The sequence below is a fragment of the Rhea americana genome, unplaced genomic scaffold, assembly GCF_003343005.1.
Source record: "Rhea americana isolate MKP2758 unplaced genomic scaffold, rheAme1 scaffold_159, whole genome shotgun sequence".
NCBI classification, from domain to species: Eukaryota; Metazoa; Chordata; class Aves; order Rheiformes; family Rheidae; genus Rhea; species Rhea americana.
The window spans coordinates 1,763,617-1,787,628 of NW_028185694.1; the positions used below are offsets into that span (position 1 = coordinate 1,763,617).

A 24,012-nucleotide genomic window follows, 5' to 3' on the forward strand; every position below is an offset into this window, starting at 1 on the left:
ATGGATGGAGAAACCTCTTCTGGACAGGATGGAGAAGATGGTGGTTTAGAGTCAGTAGTTCTTACATGTAAGTACTTACATGTAAGTTACAGAGTCAGTAAGTATACTAACAGATTAATGTGCACATCACATTTCAAGATAGGACTTTGTAACAGGTTTAAAAGAGTGTACAATTAAAATTAATTTGTTCTTTTTTTCACTTTTCTCTGTACATCTGGCAAAAATCCAGGTTTGTTATGAATAATAGAATCATAGAATCAGTAAGGTTGGAAAGGACCTCTGGAGATCATCTAGTCCAACCTCCCTGCTCTGCAGGGTCGCCTACAGCATGGTAGACAGGGTTGCATCCGGGCGGGCCTTGAAGATCTCCAGAGAAGGAGATTCCACAGCCTCTCTGGGCAACCTGTGCCAGGGCTCCATCACTCTCACAGGGAAGAAGTTTTTCCTCGTGTTCAGACAGAACTTCCCGTGTTTCAGTTTGTGCCCATTGCCTCTTGTCCTGTCACATGGGACATCTGAAAAGAGTTCAGCCCCATCCTCTTGACACCCTCCCTTCAGATACTTGTCCACATTGATAAGATCCCCCCTCAGTCTTTTCTTCCCCAGGCAAAGAGGCCCAGCTCWCGCAGCTGTTCCTCATAGGGCAGATGCTCCAGCCCTCTGATCATCTTTGTAGCCCTACGCTGGACTCTCTCCAGTAGCTCCATGTCTCTCTTGTCCTGGGGAGCCCAGAACCGGACGCAGTACTCAAGATGAGGCCTCCCCAGGGCTGGGGAGAGGGGYAGGATCACCTGCCTCGACCTGCTGGCAACACTCCTCCTGATGCATCCCAGGAGACCATTGGATTTCTTGGCCACAAGGGCACGTTGCTGGCTTATGGTCAGCCTGTCATCCASCAGCACTCCCAGGTCCTTCTCTGCAGASCTGCTCTCCASAAGGTCAGCCCCCAGCTTGTCCTGGTGCCTAGGGTTATTTTTCCCGAGGTGCAGGACTCTGCACTTGCCCTTGTTGAACCTCAGGAGGTTCCTCTCTGCCCARCTCTCCAGCCTGTCCAGCTCTCTCTGAATGGCAGCACAGCCCTCAGGTGTGTCAGCCACTCCACCCAGCTTGGTATCATCAGCAAATGTGCTGAGGCACTCTGTCCCCTCATCCAGGTCATTGATGAAGAAGTTGGACAGGATGGGACCCAGTATTGACCCCTGGGGGACTCCACTAGCCACAGGCCTCCAACTAGACTCCATGCCACTGATCATGACCCTCTGAGCTCTGCCTTTCAGCCAGTTCTCTATCCACCTCACTGTCCACTTGTCTGACCCACACTYCCTGAGCTTCTCTAGGACGCTGTTATGGGAGACAGTGTCAAAAGCCTTGCTGAAGTCAAGGTGCACAACGTCCACTGCTCTCCCCTCATCTACCCAGCCAGCCATGCCATCAGAGAAGGCTGTCAGGTTGGTTAAGCAGGATTTCCCCTTGGCGAATCCATGCTGGCTTCTCCTCCATATGTCTGGAGATGGCATCCATAATGAGCTGTTCCATCACCTTGCCAGGGATGGATTTCTTTCAAACCTTTCATGGAGCCAAATCCTAAAAATTCGCATACACATTACTAACTGCAAAAAAAATGTGTAATTGTCTTATGTGTAATCCTCATAGTTTTTAAAAGGGGTTTGCTAAACACAGTTTTTTAGGGAGTAAATTCAGGCTGTTTACTAGAACATGGCTATGTTTATAATATAGGGAGGGGCGAATTTGTGTACTCAGATTAGATATCTGAAGGGAAAACAACTGGAGATGAAAGACAATCACACAGTTAAGGCAAAGGTCAGGAAATTTGGAAACTGTCATCCCTGCTGGCACTATCACAGACTTTCTGTGCTTCACAGTGCTACCCAGCTAACCTCTATCTGCTTTTGTTTTTTAAATATAAAATGGAAAAAAATAGTATTAACTTCAAACCACTGTTATGAAACTGTATTTCTTAATGTTTACAAATGTTCCGAGTTCTTTGGGTCAGTACATAGGATCACATGTAGTAAAGACTACGTATATATAAGAGTCAATACATGTTCATAAATAGACCTTGGAAGCAGCTCTCTACTGGATTTTATCCAGGAGGTCAGAAAATAAGGAGGAGGGAAAAGCTAAGTGTGCCTTTCATTGCATGTGATTTGTTTTTCTCACTGACGCTGCACACTGTTCAGAACTATTTCTAGGAAGAAGGAGGTGGTCATAAAACCCAATCAAAATACACTGCAGCTTTGCCGATCGGCAGAAAAACAGCACATGCAAAATAAGAGGAAGTTTTTAACTAAACTTATTAGGCAGAAACATTGCCGCTTATATTGCTCTTGTGATACAAGTTTAGTACTTGTTCATATATAAAGCTTTTAAACATTTTTCAAAATGTTTTAAAACATGTTARTAATCTTTTGGGCTTAATTGAGCTTTAATTAATATTAAAATAATCGGATTGACTTTGAAATTGTTCCACCATGTGATAAAATCAGAGCTTTAGAGGTTCCCTGCCTCTCCTCCTTCACTCATTGTTTTACTAAGACAGTCTCAATGGGCTGGCATCTATCACTCTATTTTGTCAAGCCTCATATGATTTTTCTCCCAGCAGTGCGATGGTGCAACTGAAGCTTCATAGAAGACCTGGTTGTACATCTTGTAGAAGATATGCCAAGCAGGGCTGGCTGACCCAAGACTAAAACACCAGGACCTAAGGTTAATTACAGGTCCCTTTTTTACACTCATGAAGATGCCACTGCTGCTGCTCTGATGTTGAGTTAAAATAGGATTAAAATATCAACAAATACCTGCCAGTAGGAATGCTTTAGGCCCTCTGTTTTGCAAGATTTGCAGTTTAAGAAGAATTAATAGAGGATCCTAACAGGTATTTCTGCTACCTACAAAGTGCTGTTTTTTCCCCAGAAGTAAAATCAAGGGACAATCCAAAACTCCATTTTGTAAATCATCTTTTGGACTTTAAAGAGTCTCCTGCACTCAAATGGATCAAAGCATATTAAGAGCTTTGTGGGAAATGAACACCTCCTGTTACTAATATGCTAATAAGCTAATATGATCTATTCTTAAATCAGCTTCACAGATTAAGAAGTCAATAAAGAGACACAAAATAGTTCCTCTGACTTGAAGGTGATGCCTTACTTAGAGCGGCATCAAATCCTGAGACCACCTGCCTTAACCATCCATAAAGAAGATGTTACTTCTGAATTACCCTTCTACTCAACAAGAAAAAGTAGTATGGCTACAGCATCATCCATATGACCTATTTTAGAAGTCTACCTTAAGGTGGTATGACCAGCAGCACTTGAATACAGGCTGTTTACTATAGAGTGACCTCTGGCCTATTTTGGGAAAATCATTTCCCATAATAGCGCACTATTCTTTTTTTTATTTATATTTTTGCATCATTTTCCCCCCACAGATCCATCTGCTTTTGCACCTTGCTCAAAACATACTCCTTCAATCAGGAGTTGTGGCTCCATGATTTTCTTCAGCAAATCTCTTACGGGCMATACAAAATGAATATAAATGCATCCTGAAGATCAATGCAACAGTTGAAATTTTAGTCAAAATAAAGTTAGTTTCATTTGTATCAGTATTAAATTATCCCACGGTTTACAAGGGAAATGCACTAGGGCTCACATTTTATATTATTGTTTAGTATTTATTGTATTGATTGTTTGCTTGCATTCAGCAGTGGTTAGAAGCACTAATTGTGGACACTTTGCTACACGTTGTACAGGAACAAAACAAAAAGTTAGTCCCAGGATCTCTCTTTCATATAATCCTCACTAATTTAAAAAGAAACTGGGGGATTTCCAAATATTAGCATTCAAAAGACTCTAGTCAGCTGCTGCTTGTCACCAGTTTTATTAATATAATAAGGAACAAAAAGTCATTCATAGTACATAGTCTAGGATAAGCTGAAAAGTTCACCTGATCCCTGCACTAACATACGGAGTGTCCTGCCCTGCTGTAGTGAGTCAGGGAAGCCGTCACGAGACATGGCCATGCCAGCACTTGCTGGCTTCTGGTTTCAGTGACACTTATCTGAGGACTTTAAAAGGTAGAAAATAAACCACCAGCATTACTAAGCAAGTAGGGCCACCGTTTTTTAATAGCAATGGACTGACACAAGTATGTTAAAATGAGAAACTGCTTCTCAGACATGGAAATACCATGCAGACTCCTCGTGAGTTGACATCTTCTCTAGCTTAGCCTGAGTCTAAGCTGGGTTACAGTTCCCTCTGTAGGCAGCCGAGAGGTACAGACAATTTCAAGGAAGTGATTTATTCCAATGCAAGACTGTCGTGATAGATTGCCAAAATGAACCCTTCTGTGGGGGCATCCCTTTCTCTCCACTGAATGCAAACGCAGGGTGCAGTAGCACCCTGTCGGGCTCCCTCTGGCACGGTTGGAGTTGAGCTGGGTGAGTGGAAAGGCCGGCGGGAGGGCTCACAGCAGGGAGCAAGGCTTCTTCCGCCCCCGAGCCGCTGCGGGAGCTGGGTGCAAGGCTGGCGCTGCTGACTTTTGGCAGCCCTCTGGAGCTAAGACTCTCTCCGGCTTCTGCCAAAACAAGCTTAAAAGGAGAGCGCTCCTCGGCTGGATGCCGCCCAGCCGTTGTGTACATGGCATGCAAGTACTGTGTGTAAGGGAAGTCCTATCCCTACCAGCCCATGCCCCATCCCGCCAAATCTGTTATCCCTCTCCCCTCACTGGCGCCAGATCCACGCTCGCCTTCGCCTTTCCATCTCTTCATCTCTTTCTTCTGAACGGACTCTCCCACCGGCCGTCTCTCTAGCAGCCCTTTCCTACACATCACACGCAGGAAAAGTCCCCAGCCCAAATAAAAGCTGAACAGTCAGGTGCTTTACTCAGCACTGGCTTAATACTTAGTCTTGAGTCCATAACATTTCCAAAGTACCTCATCTGTTGTAAAAATCTTCCTCTCCTACAAAGCTGGCCAGAGCAGCTGAGAAAAYGGAGTCGGTAAATGTGGCCGTTCCCTCTCGCTGTGCGCTAACCTATTGCCCATTAGGCACAAACCACCAGCAGGAAATTAGAAACCTGCTTCAGCCTTGTTTTTGCAGTCATGAAGTGTTGGTATAGTATGTCTGCCAAACCCCTATTAATAAACCACCTTTCTGTCTCTTGCGGGACTATGCCAAGATAAAATGCCATTCCCCTTCTACCACCGCCTTCTTCGTGTTTCACAGATACCCAGGGACTGAGTCTAACACAGCTTTCTTTTCTATGCCATTACCTAATATACTGCAATTGGTGCAGCACTCTTAAGAACAGGAAGAATATCAAAATGTGAGGCCTAGTCCCATACGCAAGAGTTACAGGAACCTGCTTAAGTTAGGCCTTACTGTTAAGGCCTGACTATGCACAACCTGTAACCCTAGGGGAAAAAAAAGGGGGAGAGGGAAAGAGTTTTAATTTTCTATGAATAAAACTTGAGCTTTATGGTACGGTTTATATTCATATGTGTCACTGCAGAAATATTCTTTGGACATCTCCATGTGCTCCTACTTTACAAATCCAGTACAGCTGCTGGAAGGAAGCAGAAGGGACAGATAATATGAAAAATAAAGCAAACTGCCTTCTGACCTCCTTTTAACTCTCTTCACATAATGCTACCTTTTACATAGGAGGAAAAAGACATATTATTGTATACATATACRTAGTATATATAATCTGTTTATTCAAACAATTATCCCTTGCCTATATGCAGCGCAGCCTCCATGAATCTCAAAGCATATTACAAAAGATGTTATTAGCACAATCCCATTTAACAGATGGAGCAACCAGGAAAGTTTCAGCGGGTTGTTGAAGCTCATCCAGCAGCACAACGGAAAATAGCTTTGTCCCCCTGTCTCAGGCCGGCGCTGTACCGATCAGGCCCACGGCTGCAGCTTATTTCTCAGGCTTACATGAAGACTATTCAAGTCATTCCCTCTGCTGACCTGCAAAATAAAACCCTCAAGGGAAGGAATTTATCAGCATCCAAACATTTTTACCAAAGGTAATGTCTTTATTTATTTAGATCAGTTCAAATGGCAATGACTGTTTCATTCTTACTGACTTTCCAAAATTGCTGGGACTTGGTCAGTGGATCCAATTAAACTAAGGATATGAAGATGAAGCATATTGAAATTCCTAAGGGAAAATGCTCCTTCAAATTTAATCCGTTTTATTTTGTCACAGGCTAAAACAAATTAAGGAAGCTGTCATTTTTCAAGATAGTTCTTAGACAAMGATTTCTTACAGTTTATTTATTAAAGATATGTTTATTTTGACTTTTCTAAGCATCCCTCTATAAAAAATCCCCCTTACAGTTGTCTTTGATGGATAAAAACACCTTAGTAACAGCTAGCAGAGTGAAGCTGCTTCAGACATTTGTACTGAAATGAGAGCTCTGAACTCTGGCAATTTCTCAGAGGTGTTTGCTGGGATAGATACTTGCTAGTATCACCTGAGCTTAGTCTTCAACATATCCATCTCTACAAGGCTCAGGGGGAAGGGGGATTATTATTATCTCACTTTGGTGACTGCCACTRATGTACAGAGACTTACGGACAGATTTCCAGGGCACTTTGGCAGCTGGAGTGAGCACCAATCCCAACTGATCAGGTCAAATTATACACTCAAGCTCTGAGAGTCAGTGTCCCCAAAAAGATTAAAATAAGGCACTTTAACTTCACATTGTGGGTAATTCTAACTAATATTCCTGAGTTTTTCTCCAATCTTCCCCTCCCTTTTCCATGGATTTGTTTGACTCAGGACCTTATCCTACTTAGACCTTTTTGACCAGCCCAACTTATACCTCTGCCTCATTTTTCTGTACCTTCAAACACCCAAGGAATGATGGATCCTGAAATATGTATGCGAAGGTAGAGAAATTCATCATGCTTTCCAGATTAGAAAGGAAATATTATTTTGTTAGAAAAGCTATGCAGAACTCCTAGTTGCTGTGCAAGTGCCTAAAATTAACCCCGAGATGCCTGACAGTATAATCTCTCATAATTTACTTTCTAAAAGGTCACATTCACCCTGTGGTAGGTTGCTCTRTGGAGAATGTCAGCAGCACAAACTTCTGCTACGTACAGAGCGTGAGAAAAGAGGTTGGCGCAGATGCACCCGAAGTGCAAAAAGCTGCTCCAGAGATGTAAAGTTGAGACGTAGAGGTAAATAAATGAAAAACTTTCATGTCAGTTAGCAAGTCCCCTGGTGTACAGAAATRTTTGATTGACTGTGTTTGCCAGGGAGGCAGAGCCGCAGGATTGTAGGCTGTTAATGATCCCATTGCCTCTTTTCTAACAAGAGGAAAACAAATAACTGGGCATCAACCATAAATAATGTGTGTAACCACTGGAGGTCACTTTTGGTCTAGAAATTCTCAGCTTTGGATGCCTTTAGTAGCCATACAACCTGTGTCAAAGAAGAAAGGAGCTCAACTGGACTYATTTTTTTAACTCAACATTTATTTAAAGATCATCAATACAAGAGTAAAAGACAACATGTAGACAGGGAAAGTAAGCAGAAAGAAAGTGGAGAAATGTAACTAGGAAAAAAGAAGCATCTGACTGCTTTGTGTAAGTTTGCAAATTCAGTGAATTTTTCAATTTGGGATATTTTGTAGCCCAGAAGTGTTGTTTCTAGGGAATTACTTTCATGAAACAGTTGCTTTCACTTAAAGATTTCCAGATTTGAGAGATTTGCATTGCAAATATTTTGCCTGAAAGCCACTGACATAAATAAATAAAGGTAGCTGTAGGATTGGGTTAGGATGAACAAGGATGTATTTTCTGTCTTTGTAGCTATGCAGACCCCTTACTGCACATTCCATGAAACTAGATCTCTACTTAAAACAACAAAGGAAACACTGAAACTGTTCACTTGATTTGCAGATCAAATATCGCACACATCTCAAAAGCTCCAAGTTTCTGGCTGTCACCACCAAAGAAGTAAAGAAAGAACAGGTAAAGTAGCAATGCTCTGTGCACTGCATTAATTACTAGATTAATCCTGCAAAATCTTGCTCCTGTGGGAGAGGGAGATCATTCTGAGATGATTRGCGGATTTGACTTCAGATTTGGTCTGAATGATGCAGTGAAGCTTACTCTTAAAGCCTTTTTTATGSTGATACTGATTCCTGTAATTCACAGCGTGAATCAGATCTGTGAGCTCCAGTTTAGGGTTGGGAGGGTTTATTGTGTTTATATAGTTGTGGGTCTATGTCTTTTGCATACTCAAAGTCCCTGTGGGCAGAACTGGGAGCCCAAGATTAGGTCAAGGCTTCTAGTGAAGTTCAGAAGACAAAAGGGGGAAAAAAAAGGAAGAGGGGAAGAAAATACAGAAACTAAATAAATGCCTTCATCAAGCATTTTCTTCCTGGCYTCTCAGAAGGAAGGATGGCGATTTTATTATGAATGGACATATTGCTATTGCTTGGTAACAGTGTTTGTAATCTGCTGCTCTGTTCAAGTAAAAGACTGTGCTTTTGTGCTATGGTGTATGGTTTTGATGATAGACTTCCTGGGAGACTGTAAAGATAAAAAGCTTGTCTTGCATTGAAGATTTAAAGTGCTATAACTTCTAAGTGGCACTGTTGAAGGATAAAGAAGCTCTTGACCTCTGCTCCTAAGTGCTATGAAAGTGCTGTAGAATTTTTTACGATGCTGAAACCTCATCTCCCCAAAGGYTTCATTAAAAAAATACAGAGTTTTTAAATTTTGACTTATTTAGTTTTCACTCAGTTGCTAAATCTAAGCAAAAGTCACATGCGCGCACACACAAAAGGGGAGTATGGAGCTCCTAAAGGACACACTGCAAAGYTGATCAGATGTTTTCTGTCACTATTAGATTTACAGGGAAACTGTTCAAATGCAGCAGTGACAGGTGGCAGCGCAGGAGTACAGAGCCTGAGGATTGCAGTAAAGATGAAATGCAAGGTACTGCCTTTAGTTTGAACATTACAGATCACAGGCTAAATGCCTGAGAAATGGTTTTAGGAACTTCTTTCTGCACTCATATGTATGACGTTATGTTGATAGCTTCTCAGAAAAATAGCAGTTTTTTTTCCCCATGATGGGTGGCTATTAGTACCAAAGTTCCTTTGATGAATCAAAGTTTTTATTGTTTCCTTTTTTTAACCAAATGATCAAATATTGTGAGTGTTCATGCCTTTCATTTGTCCCCGAAGCTGGCTAGGTGGATCATATTTTGCTGATAGTGCAGGTTAAAACTCTGGTTTGCAAAAGGACCCCATCTGCCTCTAAAATTGTCCAAATTAAGATGATGAATTTGTAAGAGGACACCAGATAAACTTTGCTCCCTAGAAACATTTAGTATGAGTGCTAGTTTTTCAGCTACATGGTGCATTTTGCCTGTTTTTTGATTGGCAGGACTCTCTGAATGTTAGGCCAGCAGGTTCGGGGCCTTTGCCTTCTCCCAGCCCAGGAATTTCACAAGTCACAAGCAGATGTCAGGGCTGGCAGTGAAAGAAAAATAAGAAGAAGAGAAAGAGGGAAAAAAAGAGAGAAAAATTTTGAGGGAGAGCTTGAAAGTCACCTTCACTCCTTATTTCATGAGCTATAATCCCAGGTTGGATGTGTCTGATCCCTAAAAGATGATGAATTTGGAGAGCWTAGTGAGAGTGGCAGGGCTTGAACTGAGTGTCCCTCTCTGGATGGACCTTCCCAGGCCCTGGTGGGAAAACGCTTCCTTCTGCTCTCTCTGCTACTTTCTTCCAGAGGCAATCACAGGTTTGCTTTCTGCTCCAGTCTCACTTCCACGGCTGGTTGCAGCTCTCTCAAACCATTTGCAATTCCTGAGTTATTTGTAGCTCTGTAAAAGCTTTGACACCCGCAAGACCATTTGYTCCCATTTCCTTATGTGTGCACCCACACACATAAACACACATACATGTCTCCTTCAGAGCAATGTAAAAGACAGCGCTGCGTTTCCTGAGCCATTTTGCCCTGAGTGCCCTTCTCAGATATCTCCCCCACTTCTGCCTCTGAAACCAGGGCCGGCATGCTCCAGTGGTGAAAACGAGACAGGCCTTTTCCCCACGTGTCCCATCACGGTGCCTCCTTTGTGCTTTCCTGGGTGAGTGGTGATGGGAAATGTTGAGCTGATGACAGTTCACCCTTATCTTCACAGTGATTTAGAGTAGAAACTCTTCGGGACTCTGCAGTGCAGGAGCTAAACTACTGGGTTTTTTCAGGATTTTTTTTCCTTAAATCTTTATCTCCCAGAGACAGGTGATTTTACATGGAAAAAGTATTAGCCTTCACTATGAGTGGTAAAAACTTATGAATTCTTAAATGCAGCAGTCTGAAATTCAGTGATAAGAACCAAGGATGGGTCACTGTTTTTTCAAAAATCTCCAATTTTAAGGCAGCCRTGGGTCTTGAAGACTTGCTTGTGATTTCTGTCTCTTTGGATTGGGTTTTTCTCATGTGCTCCACTTTTAGAAGTGTTTTGTACTTGCAACCCAGACATCAGTTTAAGTTTTGCTCAAGTGTTTTATCACATCTACAGACATTTGGCCTTGGGCTGACAGGTCCTCAGGCCATGGCCTTGCCGTGATATAAATTCCTGACTCCAGGTGAAATTCACCTGTCATAGACCAGCACAAGGAGCAGGAGAATCAGAAACAGAGAGGTTAACGCTGCATTTGCATTTATGGTAATATAAGATAAAGAAATATTATTAAAACATTACTCATGATATAAGGAAAGAAGCCTGATCGCTGTGTAGGCGACAGGAACTGGAAGGCAAGGCAGCTGATGGCCTCGATACTATTCGCCCACCAGTTACTTCACATCCTTTGCTCCTGATAGATCAAGCTGAACTTTCAAATCTATATTAAGACAGGGCAGACTCTAYTGAGACCTGATCTCCAGACACAGATGAATCACTGACCTCTAGCAAGCAGCTCAAAAGAAAACATAGAAGGGCTTAGTCTTCAGGCAGCTTCGCAGAGAGGAGCTCTGGGAGCTCAGGGTGAACCACAGAGAAGGGTGTCACTGTCTGGATTCAATTTACCATCAGATTTTCAGTTGGTGGAAGAGAGCAGATGTGCTTGATGCTGATAGAAAGCATCTCTGCAGTGAATACATTTGAGATTCATCTACCCTTGCAAAAATAGATCCTCCCCAGGCCTATAGGCCTGCGAGATCAGCAGGAGCACAGGGTACTCCCATTGCTGAGATGGGAGCAAGGGGCTGCAGCCGTGGCGGAGCTGCCTGGCAGGATGGGTCAAGGACAGCCTGGAGGAGAGATTGCCCTGCCTCTGAAGGGCCTGAGGTCTGCCCTGCGGTTTGGAAGCAGTAAATCTCCTATAGCTCCAATGCAGGAARAGCAATGGAGTTAGCATACCGAAAAGCAAATAAATTTCCTTATTTGCAGGCTCTCCTTTTCCCATTGCTGTCTCTCTCTGATAAATCCTGTCACCATTCCACACCCAGCCTTGCTCTGAAGCCAGGAGCAAGACTGTGCGTTTGGACAGCACTGGGGGACATCATCGCCTCCAAGTGTCTTGGGCTCTGAGSTGGCACAGTGGAATGAGGGTAGCCTCCAGCATTAGCCCACTCCTTCTCACTTATGGAGACTTAACAGTTTTTTTGCCCTAAAAGTCTCACACTGAGAGACACAGATGTTTTTGCTTTCCAAGAGAACCTGTAATAATTGAATTTTTACCTCCTTGGAATTTGGTGCATCCAGGAGTGCTGACAGCCCTGGAGAAATGAGGGCATTTTATCAGTGACTCAGGAGCTTGGTGTGGGGGTAGTAGTAAGACAGTCAGAGAAACTTGTCCTTGAGAAGTCAGACAGACCCTTTCCCAAGGCAGGACCAACTACAGCTGTTGCATTTGTAGCAGATGGCAATTTAATTGCATAAATGCTTTGCATTTCTAGAAAAGTTCTCCCAGAGGATCCCAAAATACATTATAAGCATCAAGTTAAAAAAAAAAGTGGTAGGAGGAAGTGACACAGRGAAATTAAGGTCACTGTTTTCAAATGGGCCCATTTATTTTGGGTACTCAGTAATGACAGAGTGGGTTTTCACAGATGCTCAGTGTCTGCAGTTAAGTTGAAGTTTGTAGAAAATCTGAACATTAAGGTCTCAAGCTGGGATCTCAGACAAAACTACCTACAATAAGAGGAAATACTGAAAAATAAAACCCAACATTTGCCTAGGGTTGTATGGGAATTTTGTATTTGATCTGAGAATTTGCACAGATCTCCTTGTGTCTTATGTGCTTTAACAGGCCCAGTCCTGCTCTAAAATTCAATGGTAATGAAGGTAGGTGAGTACTTTCAGTGTCCCTCTCAGATATTTCCATAATTAAATCTGAACAGCAGTGATAGCATCTGTTAGCTAATGTATACCCTGCACTATTTAATTAACTATCAGGAAACAAAAAATCTTTATAAAGTCAAATTGAAAGAAACAAGACCAAGCAGAGCCTCGGGACATTTTAATAATCGTCTCTACTCCTTTGTATTTTTTTTTTGCCAAATATTGCTGGCTTTCAATGCCAAACTGCAAAGTGTAACTCCAAAAATCACAGCCTGTATTTATTTCTTGAGAAACTTCAGCAAAAAAAGACAAACACACAACACAGGACTCAATCCATTACACTGGCAGTTTTGGCTGCATTAAGGATGCAATTAGCTGAGCAGCTGAGTCACTGGCAGCTCATGGCTGCCAAGCGGGTGGTCGGCCTGCTCCATCCCCTCTGTTCCCCCACTCCTCTTCCCAGCCAGTTTTGTCTCCTGGTTCAGCTCAGTTAACCTTGCAGAGAGTTGTAACTTTTTTTTTTCTTTTTTTAATAGGCTAGTTTTTCACTGGCTTAACTAGGCAAGGCAGGCAGTGTCACTCGGCAAGCGGGGCTCATCTTGGCACAGCCTGGTGCAGCCCTCGCCAGGGCCACTGGAGGAACTGGCAGGAGGGGCAGCAGTGCCTGGGGACGTGGCGGCTAAGGCATGCCAGGGCCAGGCACCATTTCTGCATTCAATCTCTGTCCCATCACCAGTCCAGATGTGATCCTCTTTCTCCCTGAAGGCRGAGCAGCAGAAGTATTCTCCATACATGGCCCAGCTATGGCCCTGTAGGGTAATAGTTGGTTGGAAGAAAAGCTCCTCAGCCATTCTGAGACTCATCTACTCAGGCTGGTGGCCTGGTTTCTAGAGTGGCTTTYGCTAGAAGGTGAGCAGCAGTACATCCCTGACATTTCTTACCAAAATAGTTGCATGCCATCCTTCACTTGACAGGACAGCTGCCTGCTCTGGAACACAGCAGTCTCAAGCACATTCTTCAAAACAAAATAAATAACGTTCAGCTGAACTGGCCATACAATAAAAAAGCTGGAATTCAAACAAATCAAYCACCAGAATAAAGGGCCTTCCTTCAGGTCAGGCCTCTGCCTTGCACTTCACCCTCAAGACTTGCTGCCAACAAGAGCAAATGATAGAAGCGTAGACTCTGCCACATACCCAACATCCTGCTCAAAAAGTCAGAAATGAAGCTTCCTTGTGCAGCATGCATCCTTCTTGCTCACTAGAACAATTGTTCTGCAATTGTTCTAGATGGCTTGACTTGAATTTTTGGTGTTATGTGGGCATGAGATGCCAGCTCCTCTATCTTGTTGGATCATCCCAGCAGAGCCGCACATGCGTGGCAACACGACACGGAGTCAACCCACCAGGGCCAGGGAATAGCAAAGCTTTGAGGCGGCATCAGGCACCCAACCCCTAAAGGGACTGGGTGAAGGGAAATGCCCCAACTTTGCCACCAGCCCTGAGGAGTCATCACCAGCTGAGCTTCCCCAGATGGTGCCACCTTGGGCTTGGCTTGCACCTCTTTGGCCCCGCAGGGAGGCAGCAGCTCAGGGAGCAGCTGTCACCAGCACACTATGGTCACCAGCACACTGTGCGGCATGATATCAGTTCCCTGCAGAGATTTCACCATTTCCTCGTACTTTGGGTCGGAGGAGCACAGTGCATTTTGCACGAATCCTCAAAGCAGTTTCCGGGTGAAGCCTCAGCAGCGCTGGCTGAGGATAGCAGCCTCCTGGACAGTCGAGGCAGCAGTCCCCGGCCGGTACCCTCCATGCTGCCCACGCACATTGGGGTGGGGGGACACAACAGGACATCTGCCTGGCTGTGACCACACAGCCTTTGCTCAAAGGGGATTCCCAGTCCCAGTCCAGTACTACCAATAAAGTTGTTTTCTGTAAGAAATACATTGAAGTATAAAGTTTAAAAACCATCCCTACCTTCTTTGTTTATACACAGAGTTTGGTTTATATTGAAAATAGTAGAGATGTTCCTCAGTGCTCTGACTGTCTACTAACTACTCAGTAACTACCTTTTCACACCCAGCCTCCATTCTGCTCAGTTTGTAATGGATTTTCACTGAAAATGGAAAATTTGCACTTACTTAAGTAATAAGAATTATTAAGAAGCAAACATCCATAAAATGTCTTCCGACCCATCAAAAATAGATCTTTACCAACACACAAATCCTGGCTCATCACAAATCCTGTACACTAATAGTGAGAACAACTGGCATTTCTTTTCATCCTCCATGCACATTCCTCCAGAGGAGGTTATATTAAACCCTTTCATCATCTAGAACAACATATTCTATGCCATTTGCCTTCAAAAAGCTGTTTCTGACAGCTGCTTGGGTACCTGCTGGAAATACCAGTTCCATACTTACACACATGTCCATGCCCACAAATACTTAGAGATTACACTGCTGTTAATGTTTCAACATTTCAAACACTGATGTTTCCAGACAGATCATAGATGTGACATTTATAAAAAGATAAAGAAATTTAAGGTTTCTTGTGAAACCATGGATACAAATAACAAGATATGCAATTATTTTAATATTTTAATGTTTTTTAAAAGTTATTGGAAGCTGGTGGCTCTACCTCTGGCTATTTTTCTCAAACTTACAGAATTTCCAGAAAATTTATTATCACTGTTCCTATTCCTGTTTGAAGCCCTCTTGGAATGAAAGCATTCATTACAGACAACCATACTGACCCACATCCTCTAGCAGCATTAGGAATCCAGCCCAGATCTCAAAACACCAGATCAGAGACCTACTGTTGTGGACCATCGATGCTGAGCAACTTTCATCAAGGCTGTCTCAGTAAAAAAATTATGACATTTCTGTATTTATATTGGGGGAGGGGGAGTCTCACTGGCTCCTTTCTAAAGGCAGGTCTTTGTAGTATACTTTTACACTATTGTTTAAATCATTTTCCTTCCATTATAACTAAAAGGTATCTTTCAACAATGTTGTTTTACACAGCCAGTAAGACAGCAAAGCAAAGAGTAAAGACCCAGCCATGCTTTTCCTGCAACACTTAATGTATGGAGTAGAAGCAATAGAAGGTTTTCCCCATTCATTTTTTTTAATGTCTGTAGCTAAAAATAGAATTGAAAAACGCAAACAACAACAGGAGAATTTATAAAGCTGTTTATACTCAGTTCTACCTAGGATCATACAGCACAGCTTGTTATTTTCTTCTAGAGTTTTAAAATGTTATTTATGCAACCTCAGCGATCTTACCCATGACCAGGGGGATTCACTAGGGGTGTCTGGCTGTTCTTCATCCTCAGCTGACATCCTCAGTTGATCATTTTCCCCCATTTTTTGCATATGCTGTTAAAATCAGTCTTGGCTTGGGCCATATACAAAAATGCTGCCTTTGGGTTTTAGCTGTTGACAACAAAGCTCCAGAGAATATAATTTGCCAGTGATCGTGTTTGCCTGCTAATTTTACCTGCTGAAATTCTTGGAACTACAGTTGGAGCAAGAAACATGAGCTCAGTAAAGCAGCGCACACTTTCCTTGCAACTGACTCCTCAAGTATCCTCGCTAAGTCATAAGCTTCAGTGAAAAATTAGAGCTTGACAAACACAAATTAACTTCCAAGCAGTTGGTTTCCTTCTTAATTTCATAGGAGATTTTATGGTCAGACGATTTGCCTAGCTACAAGTACTATGAACAGAATTTAAGGAATTTTCACTCTGTCAACATTTTATTACTGTCACTAATCATATTAAGCATGGATTTTAATGTGTTTGTTTTGTTTTCAGAGAGGTTCTTCATGCCACAATCTAATCCTGCCTTTCTGCACAGCCACAGGACTGTGTGCGCGAAGGCGGCACCCCTTTTCTGCTCTTACAGCAAAGAGCCCAAAAGAAGGCTGTTTCCTCTTTTGTTTGTTTCTTTTGGCCTTGCGTTTCCTTATAATTATGTAGCAGAAGGTAGAATAAAATTATTATAAATCTCATCCTATGTAACTTCAGACAAACTTGTCGCTGCTACCTGAGAGACTTCTGCTTCTCTAAAGGAGGACTGCAGAATTTAGGGTTTCAAAATCACTTCTAGCAACTGAAATGAATGACAGTTTTGTGTCCCAGCGCAGGCCCAGAGGAGGCTCCGCTGTTGAACTCAGCAGTGAGTCTCAGCTGTGTTATGCTTTGCTATGCAAGCGAGATACCCGGCTGGCTTGAATTTTATTAATTTCTCTGCATGTGAGGCATCCAGGTACAGTAGCCTGGTGAAATAAAATTGTGATCAGAAAAAGTGAACCCTGCTGATACATCTGCTGCTTCAGGCAAAGCCTGCGTAATCTTTCCACTGAGTTATATAACGAAAAGTGCTATTTATAGCAAGCTGTTGCAGGAAGCTTCTAACATTAGCTATTGACTGATAATGATTATCAAATGAACAYAACTAAGCTTGCTTTTTAACATTAACTTATGTGCACATTAAGTAGGAAAATAATTAAACAATGGAAAATAAAATTTTGCAAACAAATCTCTAGCATGGCAAGGGTCAGCCCGTGTTCCAGAGCACGCGGGCTGCGAGCAGCAGYGCCCGGATGCCGCCGTCGCAGAGCTGGACGGGGGCAGCGGCTCCCTCCGCCCCAGCCGCTGGGGCAGGCACGCTCCTGGTGCCGGCTCCACACTGCTCCTGGCTCCTCAAGTCTTTTTACTTTGGCGTACTAATACCAGTCTCTGCTGGACTTCCCACCTGATGGATAAYTCACCGCAGGGTATTGACTTGGAAGGCGTACGGAAGAGACCAAGTTCTCAGAAAAATGCTGCTTGTTCAGACTCTCACATTAGAAACTCAGGCTCTGCAATGGCCAAAGAGCCAAGTCACTTTAAAATTGTAAGCTAACACTTCCAAGAGATAACAGCACAGCACTTACATTACCCAGATGAAGATGCTCAAGTTACTTGTTTTTGCTGTACCGAAAATGCTAAGACTGTAAGCACAGAAACCCATTTATTAGCTCTCTGAAACATCGTGCTTTCTTCCTGAAAGAAGTGCAGAGAAAGAAATTCAATACCATTCTCCTCTGCTGTTGAACAGGGAAATTATACGTCTACTGCATTTCAGTGGCATTCCTGCTTCTGCTGAAAGCTCAGTTCACTAAACTTAAAAAATAAGAACCAGTGTTTGTTGGAGTAATTTTCCATCGTACCATCCAATTTCTTCTGTTAAATTTGCTTTCATATAGTGATGGATAAGCAGAATATTCTTTCAGAAAATAAGGTTAAACCATCTTTATCTAATACTTTACCTAATATTTATCTATATACTTCTTCAAGAAGTGGTTGTACATCTTTGTCAGCACACTGTATTTCTGCATTTCAACCCTTGGGACCTTTCTGCTTTCACCAGGAAGCACCTGCCAACCAGGAGCATGTCTGCTGCCCCATGTATAAAGCCAACAATTGCTATACCCAGACCACTGCTCTGACAGTCTGGTGTCTCTCTGTGTCCAGTGGTGGCCAACACCAGAAACCTCCAATCAAGACATCCAGGAATGAAATAAAAAACAGATATAAAGAGAACTTTCTCCCTAATTTTCATAATTAGGGCCTAAGCATTTCCCAGGTGTCCCATTCCCACCACCTGCTCCTCTTCCTCTCTCCCCTGCTGCAGAGCCCCCAAAAGTCTCCTGTAGTGCTRCCTCTCAGCCTTGCATCCCACTTGCTTTTCCCTCACTCTCTTCCCTTTGCTACTTCCAGAGTTACTGTTTTTAACCAAATACGCACGTGGAACACTGGAGCTGACCCAAAATTCACAGTAGATATTCTAAGTATCATCAGTATGATTTGAACCAGGGGGCTTACCRTTCATATAAGCTTAACCACCTTTTTTTGGACTCCTACACAGCTCTTAGCCTGTGTGAGATCTTGTAGTAATATGTCTCACAGGATAGTTATGCAGTGTATACAAAAATCGTTATATCAGTTCTAAATAATGCCTAATGATTTCATTGCACAATGACAGAGGCTAAATAGGTGCCAATTTCTTTTTACAAGCAACATTTGTAAGTGCTCTGTCATGACAGGGAGAAAAAYGTTTGTACTCATCTCAGAATATTTAAAAATAGCAATATTAGCTATTTTGATAGCTAATGGTATCAAACCATTGGTAGCCTTGATATGAACTTTATTTTCTAATCTGGTAAGATTATATTTTCTTATTAATAATAGAATAATWGTTCAACTTAAACATTAATTTAAGATATTTTTAAATACAATTACYGGACAACTGTACTTAGATAGAGTCAATCATTTAAAATAGTTTAATTTTCACCAGCGCTTTCACATTACCAGACTTGCTGTGGATAAAGCCCATAAAACTGCACCTCTCTGTCTCCTTTTCGAAGAGGTTTCTGTCTCATAAATGCCYGTAGCAACTTATAGCACCTTGGCACATGAAACAGGGCAAGGTTAAGAAAGCAGGAATAAAATCTATCTTAAACAGCTGCTAAGCTGYAACCACCCCCTTGCTTTGCATCTACAGAACTTGCATCTCTCTGTAGATGCAACACTWGACAAAGTCTCCAGACCAGTGTTTCTGATGCTGGTCACGGCAGACACAATGCACAGCCGGCAGATAAAYTCGTTTTCTCTCCATCATCCCCCTTAGCTAGGGAGGTTTCTCATGTGCCAGTGGATGTCATGGCCTTCCTCTGGCTCAGAGACCTTGCACACCAGAGGGAGCAGGAAGAGGCACCTTTGATCTCCACGTGGTGGCTTTGGGCACAGAACAGAAGAGCCCTGGTACTGCACTGAGCCCCACGGTAGCACCCAGGGTGCCAGGCAGCACTGACGCCTGTGGTTCCTGCCCAGCCACAGCTGATAAACCACATGGCTGATAAACCAACAGTATTTACAGCAATAATCTAAGTTCAAATAGGAAAAAAAAGGCCCCATCACCAAAGAGAGGTTCTAAACTCTGTGACTGATTACCCAGCAAAACGATCTCCTGCACAGGCATCATATGGTACAGAATTAACCCGATGGTTATTGCAATACCCTCTGATCCAACAACTGTTCTCCAAACTGTTACTGCATCCCAGTAGGTTTTAACAAATAAAAATCCACTTTCATATCAGTCCTGTTGTTTCTAAGCAAAAGTAACACTAGAAGTTATTGTTAACAAAGCCACTAAAACAATTCTTTTCTATAGCTTCTCAGCTTTTTTTACTTATTTGTTTTTTAAAGGCACACACTTTGTCAGAAGGCTGCTCTCACTGTRTTCAAAGTTTATGTTCAAAGAAATTCTCCTCGGTGTATATTATGTAAATCTAAATCAAGTGTTTCAGYTTCATTGTGAATGTTCATCAACACTGCATCAGCATATGAAGCAGCTTTTCTTAAAACTGCRGTAACAGATTTCAAAGTTTTTCCTCACTGAGCAGAGGTCCCACTGTCATATCTGAGTGATAYGACTAACGATGTACCATCACGCTGTTCCTGAATAATATGTCAGCAATGGGCAGTCTCAGGAACTGGCGTAATGCCTAAAACCTCCCTGAGTGCTGTCCTTCAGACCCACATGTGGTTATTTCCTCCCAAAACAGGACTGGAAATGCTATAAAAGCATTTGCAAATGACCAAGGACCGTGGAGTATTTCTTCAGGTGAAAACTAGATCAGGGACAAGGGGTGGAAGGAAGTCAACAGGAGGAGGATGTACTTGACCAATTTTACTTTTCTTCAAAGAGCTGGGTCCTTAAGCAAGTAGGAAAAAGGAAATAATAATATGGATTTCATTTAATGTTGCACAACCACCATAGCAGTGAGAATGATGTTGATGAACTAGTAAGACGAGGTATAAAAAGATTAAACACATGAGCAAGTCTTTGCTTTTCTCTACTGCATTGGCAGTGCCAGTGGCCCCAGAGCCATGCAGGTAGGRTGTGGGGGCAGTGTGGGAGGAAGGAGGGTGTTTTGCTGAGGGGATGACTCGGGTGGCAGAACGAGCATGGGTTGTGCATAGAGTGAAGACAGGCTTTGTAGTGGGTGTCTGTGCCTGCGATTGCRCTCACTGGGCGAGCGGTGGCATGGCATGCAGATGCAAGCAGGAGGTCAGTCTTTAAGGCTGTTGCAGTCCACGACTGCTCTGAGATACAGCTCCAGCCCAGTCATTTCAGCTGCAGGCCCCACAGCAGCAGTTGGGGAACACCATGCCCAGACCCTGGGAAGGAGGGGAGTCTTTCTGCCCCTGTCCCCAGCCCCACAGCCAGCAGAGCTGGGCCAGCAGCCAGGGCCCTCCAGCAGATGGGTAGGACCTGTTCAGTGGGGCACTCATGCCAGCACTTGCATCCTCCCCACCAGGGACCTTGATGCTGTCACACTGGCACAGTCCCTGCCCAGGGGCCTCACGCTCCTGCAAACATCTCCCACCACAGCCAGGAGCCCACTTGCCTCCTGACATCTCCTGTGCTGCCGTTTGCATTCATAGCCCCCCACGTCCTCTGCTGCCCATTTTCCACCTTATGTATCTCTCCCCCAACCCTTCCTTCAGGCTGCTTATCTGACTTCTACCTGTCCCTCTCTATGTATGGGTGCATATCACGCACCAGAGTATTGCAGATAACTTTGAGTTAAAAGCAGCCCTCTCTAAATCAATGTTCAGCAGCTGCTTTTAGGCATAGAGAGTGAGAGCCAAGATCTGTACGTTCCCTATTGCAACAGGAGGCACTTATGAGGGAAGAAGGATGAARTACCTCTCATCCTGCAGTGCTCAGATCATCTGTAATCTCCATGCTATTCAAACACCAGACATTAGGGCTTAAGTACTTGTGAGGAGTGGCTTGACAGTGTAGAGAAGATGATAGAAGGGAAATAATGTCACCTTCCCAGTGACCTTCTCTATATTTGGATACTGTCTTTTGTGGAAGCTGCATCATAAAATACTTCACCCTCTGACATACAACACAGAACATGCTAACAATACTATCTGCAGGTGATAATAGTGGATGACTAAATCAGCAAGCACAGAARGCATTAGAGAAGGTAGAGCCTACATGAAAGAAAAATGAGATTAAGGACTTCTTTGATTCTTTTTAAATAGAAAAAAAAAAGTTCAATTTATTTTGAGGGAAAAGAGTAGAAACACTGAGAGCTTAAGGGGAATCAAAGAGCTGAATTTCCCCTGGGAAAAATCAAGAAGATAATGCTTCAGAGAAAGCAGGCTATAGAAGGGAGTATTTTGAAAAAGTGAACAAAGATGCTCTTTAATTAAAGGTTTTTCCATGCCCTGGGTTTTCTTGCAGTGTTTACTCCCTGAAGTTTTCTTAGATAATTTTTGTAAAGTTTCAGGGATCAATACTTGAAATCTACTGTCTGTTACTAAACATCTTAAATCTCTGCAAAATAAATGGTGCATTGGCCTTCTGCACAGGACTCGATTTTATAAAGTTAATATAAACTTTGTCTTTCTTAGAATAACATTCGTAAACTTTTCTACCTTTTCATTAAATTTAAGTGGTGATCTTCCACTGTCTCTCAGAGAGAGAAAGGACAAAGAACATCCCACATCATCCCTTCCCAAAGCATACAGCTCCCGGAGCAGGGAGCCCTGTATGCTCTGAATCCCGAAGACTCCCGAAGCACAGAGGCTGCAGGCTAAGCACAGGCTGCTGCTTACTCGGGCTTCGGAGTCTCTTCCAAACAGACTGTTCTAGGCCAAGCAGACTGTATGCAGCAGCACCCAGGCACAAGCTACACCTGGTATTAAGTTTGCTCTCAAAATGAGTACCACGAGAGGGCCTCTGTGTTGCAAATATTGTCTCCCATCCAAAATGCAGCAGAACAAAGACTCATGAATTCCCAGGCCTCTGATGTTGGCGTATAAATACTAAAGTATCTTTAAAAGCAGGGCARTTCTCAAAAAATGAACTTATCTTTGTTTACTTAAATATAACTATGCAATCATTTTTATTATATTTGTTGTTCTACTGTCAATCACTTAATAGCAATTCATAAAAAAAAAAGTCATATTAATATCAGGCATTGCTATAGAACTCATCCACACACCTTCTGCAGAAAAACTACAATTTTATGTGAGCAAGGGAAGTATAAAGTTATTCTTTAAAATTATTATATTMTTTGGCCTCAATTTTTAGGATAACAACTGAGAAACATAGAGGTGAACTGATATAATGAATATGTTGAAGCAGATGTCTTTTAGTGATCCTTCAAATGAGGATTTATTGTTTCCATCTAATATAGTGATGTGGTTTGACACATGAGAACAGTTTTGGATTAAGAATGCTAAAGTATAGCCTCATAGCAGCAATAAACTGAATATGTCTTGCTATAATTACTTCTAAGGTATTTCCCAGGTCATTTGTTCTGTATATGGAGCAATTCAAGTTACTGTATGTTTTAAGTAGGCCATTTTCTTTAGCTGCTGAAATTCCAAAATTTTGTAATGATTTAATTACAGGAGATGTGATTGTGTCCAGCCAGGAAATTTTAAAGCTATGTATTTTKCATTTTCATTATACTTCTGCCTGAGCATGTCAAAGCCTTTTATAAGTATTTTTAATATATTAGTTTCAGAATTTTCTTGCAGAATAGTTTAACAGTTACCTCTGTGTTTCTGACAATAAATGATCTGCTCACATCCAACTGTAGACTCTAGACTGCCTGAATACCAGCAACCATGCTATCAAGTACAGTGAATTGTTCTCCAAAAAAGAAAGAAAGAAAGAAAAGGAACAACAGGAAGATGCTTTTTTTCTTTTTTTTTTCATCTCACAGATATTTAGCTGAAAGCTCCGAGCTTGTGATCATTGCAAAAGATCTGGCCAGGGCTAGTAGAGCTGAGCACAACTACAATACCTGGGACAGAAGAGGCTGCATGGTGGAGCAACCCCATGAAATGGTAGGAAGCCTACACAGTATCAGGCAGGGTGGAAGAACCTTGGTAGCCGCACTGGTAAATGTTATCAGCGTACTGCCTGGAGAAGTGCTGTAACACATATTGGTCRGTGAGTTTATGGGGAGATACGTGGGCTTAGGCTGAAAAGACAAATTGATTTTCCCAACACAGTGGTGTGTTTGAAATATTGCTGGGAAACACACATTGCTTCCTGTGACTTGTGGTTATTTCTGTCTGCTTTGCTAGTATCTCAGCAGTCAAACTAGATATTTACAAACAGTGATAGAAAATAATGAAATTATTTACAGATATGCTGAACAGTACTTCTTTTCTCTACCACTTCCTTTTCTAAAAGTCTGCCCTATATTTCCACTGAAGGCAATTCTAAAAATTACGGCTAACAGTCAAAGAAATATCACCGTGCAAAGCTAGCATTTATGAAAATAGAACTGACCAAGTTCTTGCTTTTAATGCAACAAATAGATCTGGTGTTTTTTCAGTTTATAGGATGATTCTTGTAGAAAATGCATATTTAAAGACAGAGCTAAAATACTTAGTGAAAATTATTTGGTAACAGAAAGGGAGATTTAATCCCTATGTCTTTAATCCTGCATTCTTCTAAACAGTGTTATATTTTTGAGACTGCAGTATACATTACGCTATTAAGCAGTACTGTTATTTCCCCTCGACCTGTTCAGGGCATTCCTTAATCATACTCGCTCCTTTCATCCAACACTTTTTCCCC

The 24,012-nt window shown here is 42.4% G+C and overlaps 1 long non-coding RNA gene across 1 annotated transcript; it reads right to left on the reverse strand.

Moving 5' to 3' along the window:
- Positions 1-5,714: 5,714 nt before the first annotated feature.
- LOC146598632 (uncharacterized) lies at positions 5,715-15,802 on the reverse strand. Its single transcript, XR_014895233.1, has 2 exons — positions 15,631-15,802; positions 5,715-5,996 (listed from the first exon to the last, which is right to left on the reverse strand). It is a non-coding gene; the product is annotated as an uncharacterized LOC146598632 (long non-coding RNA).
- Positions 15,803-24,012: the final 8,210 nt, after the last annotated feature.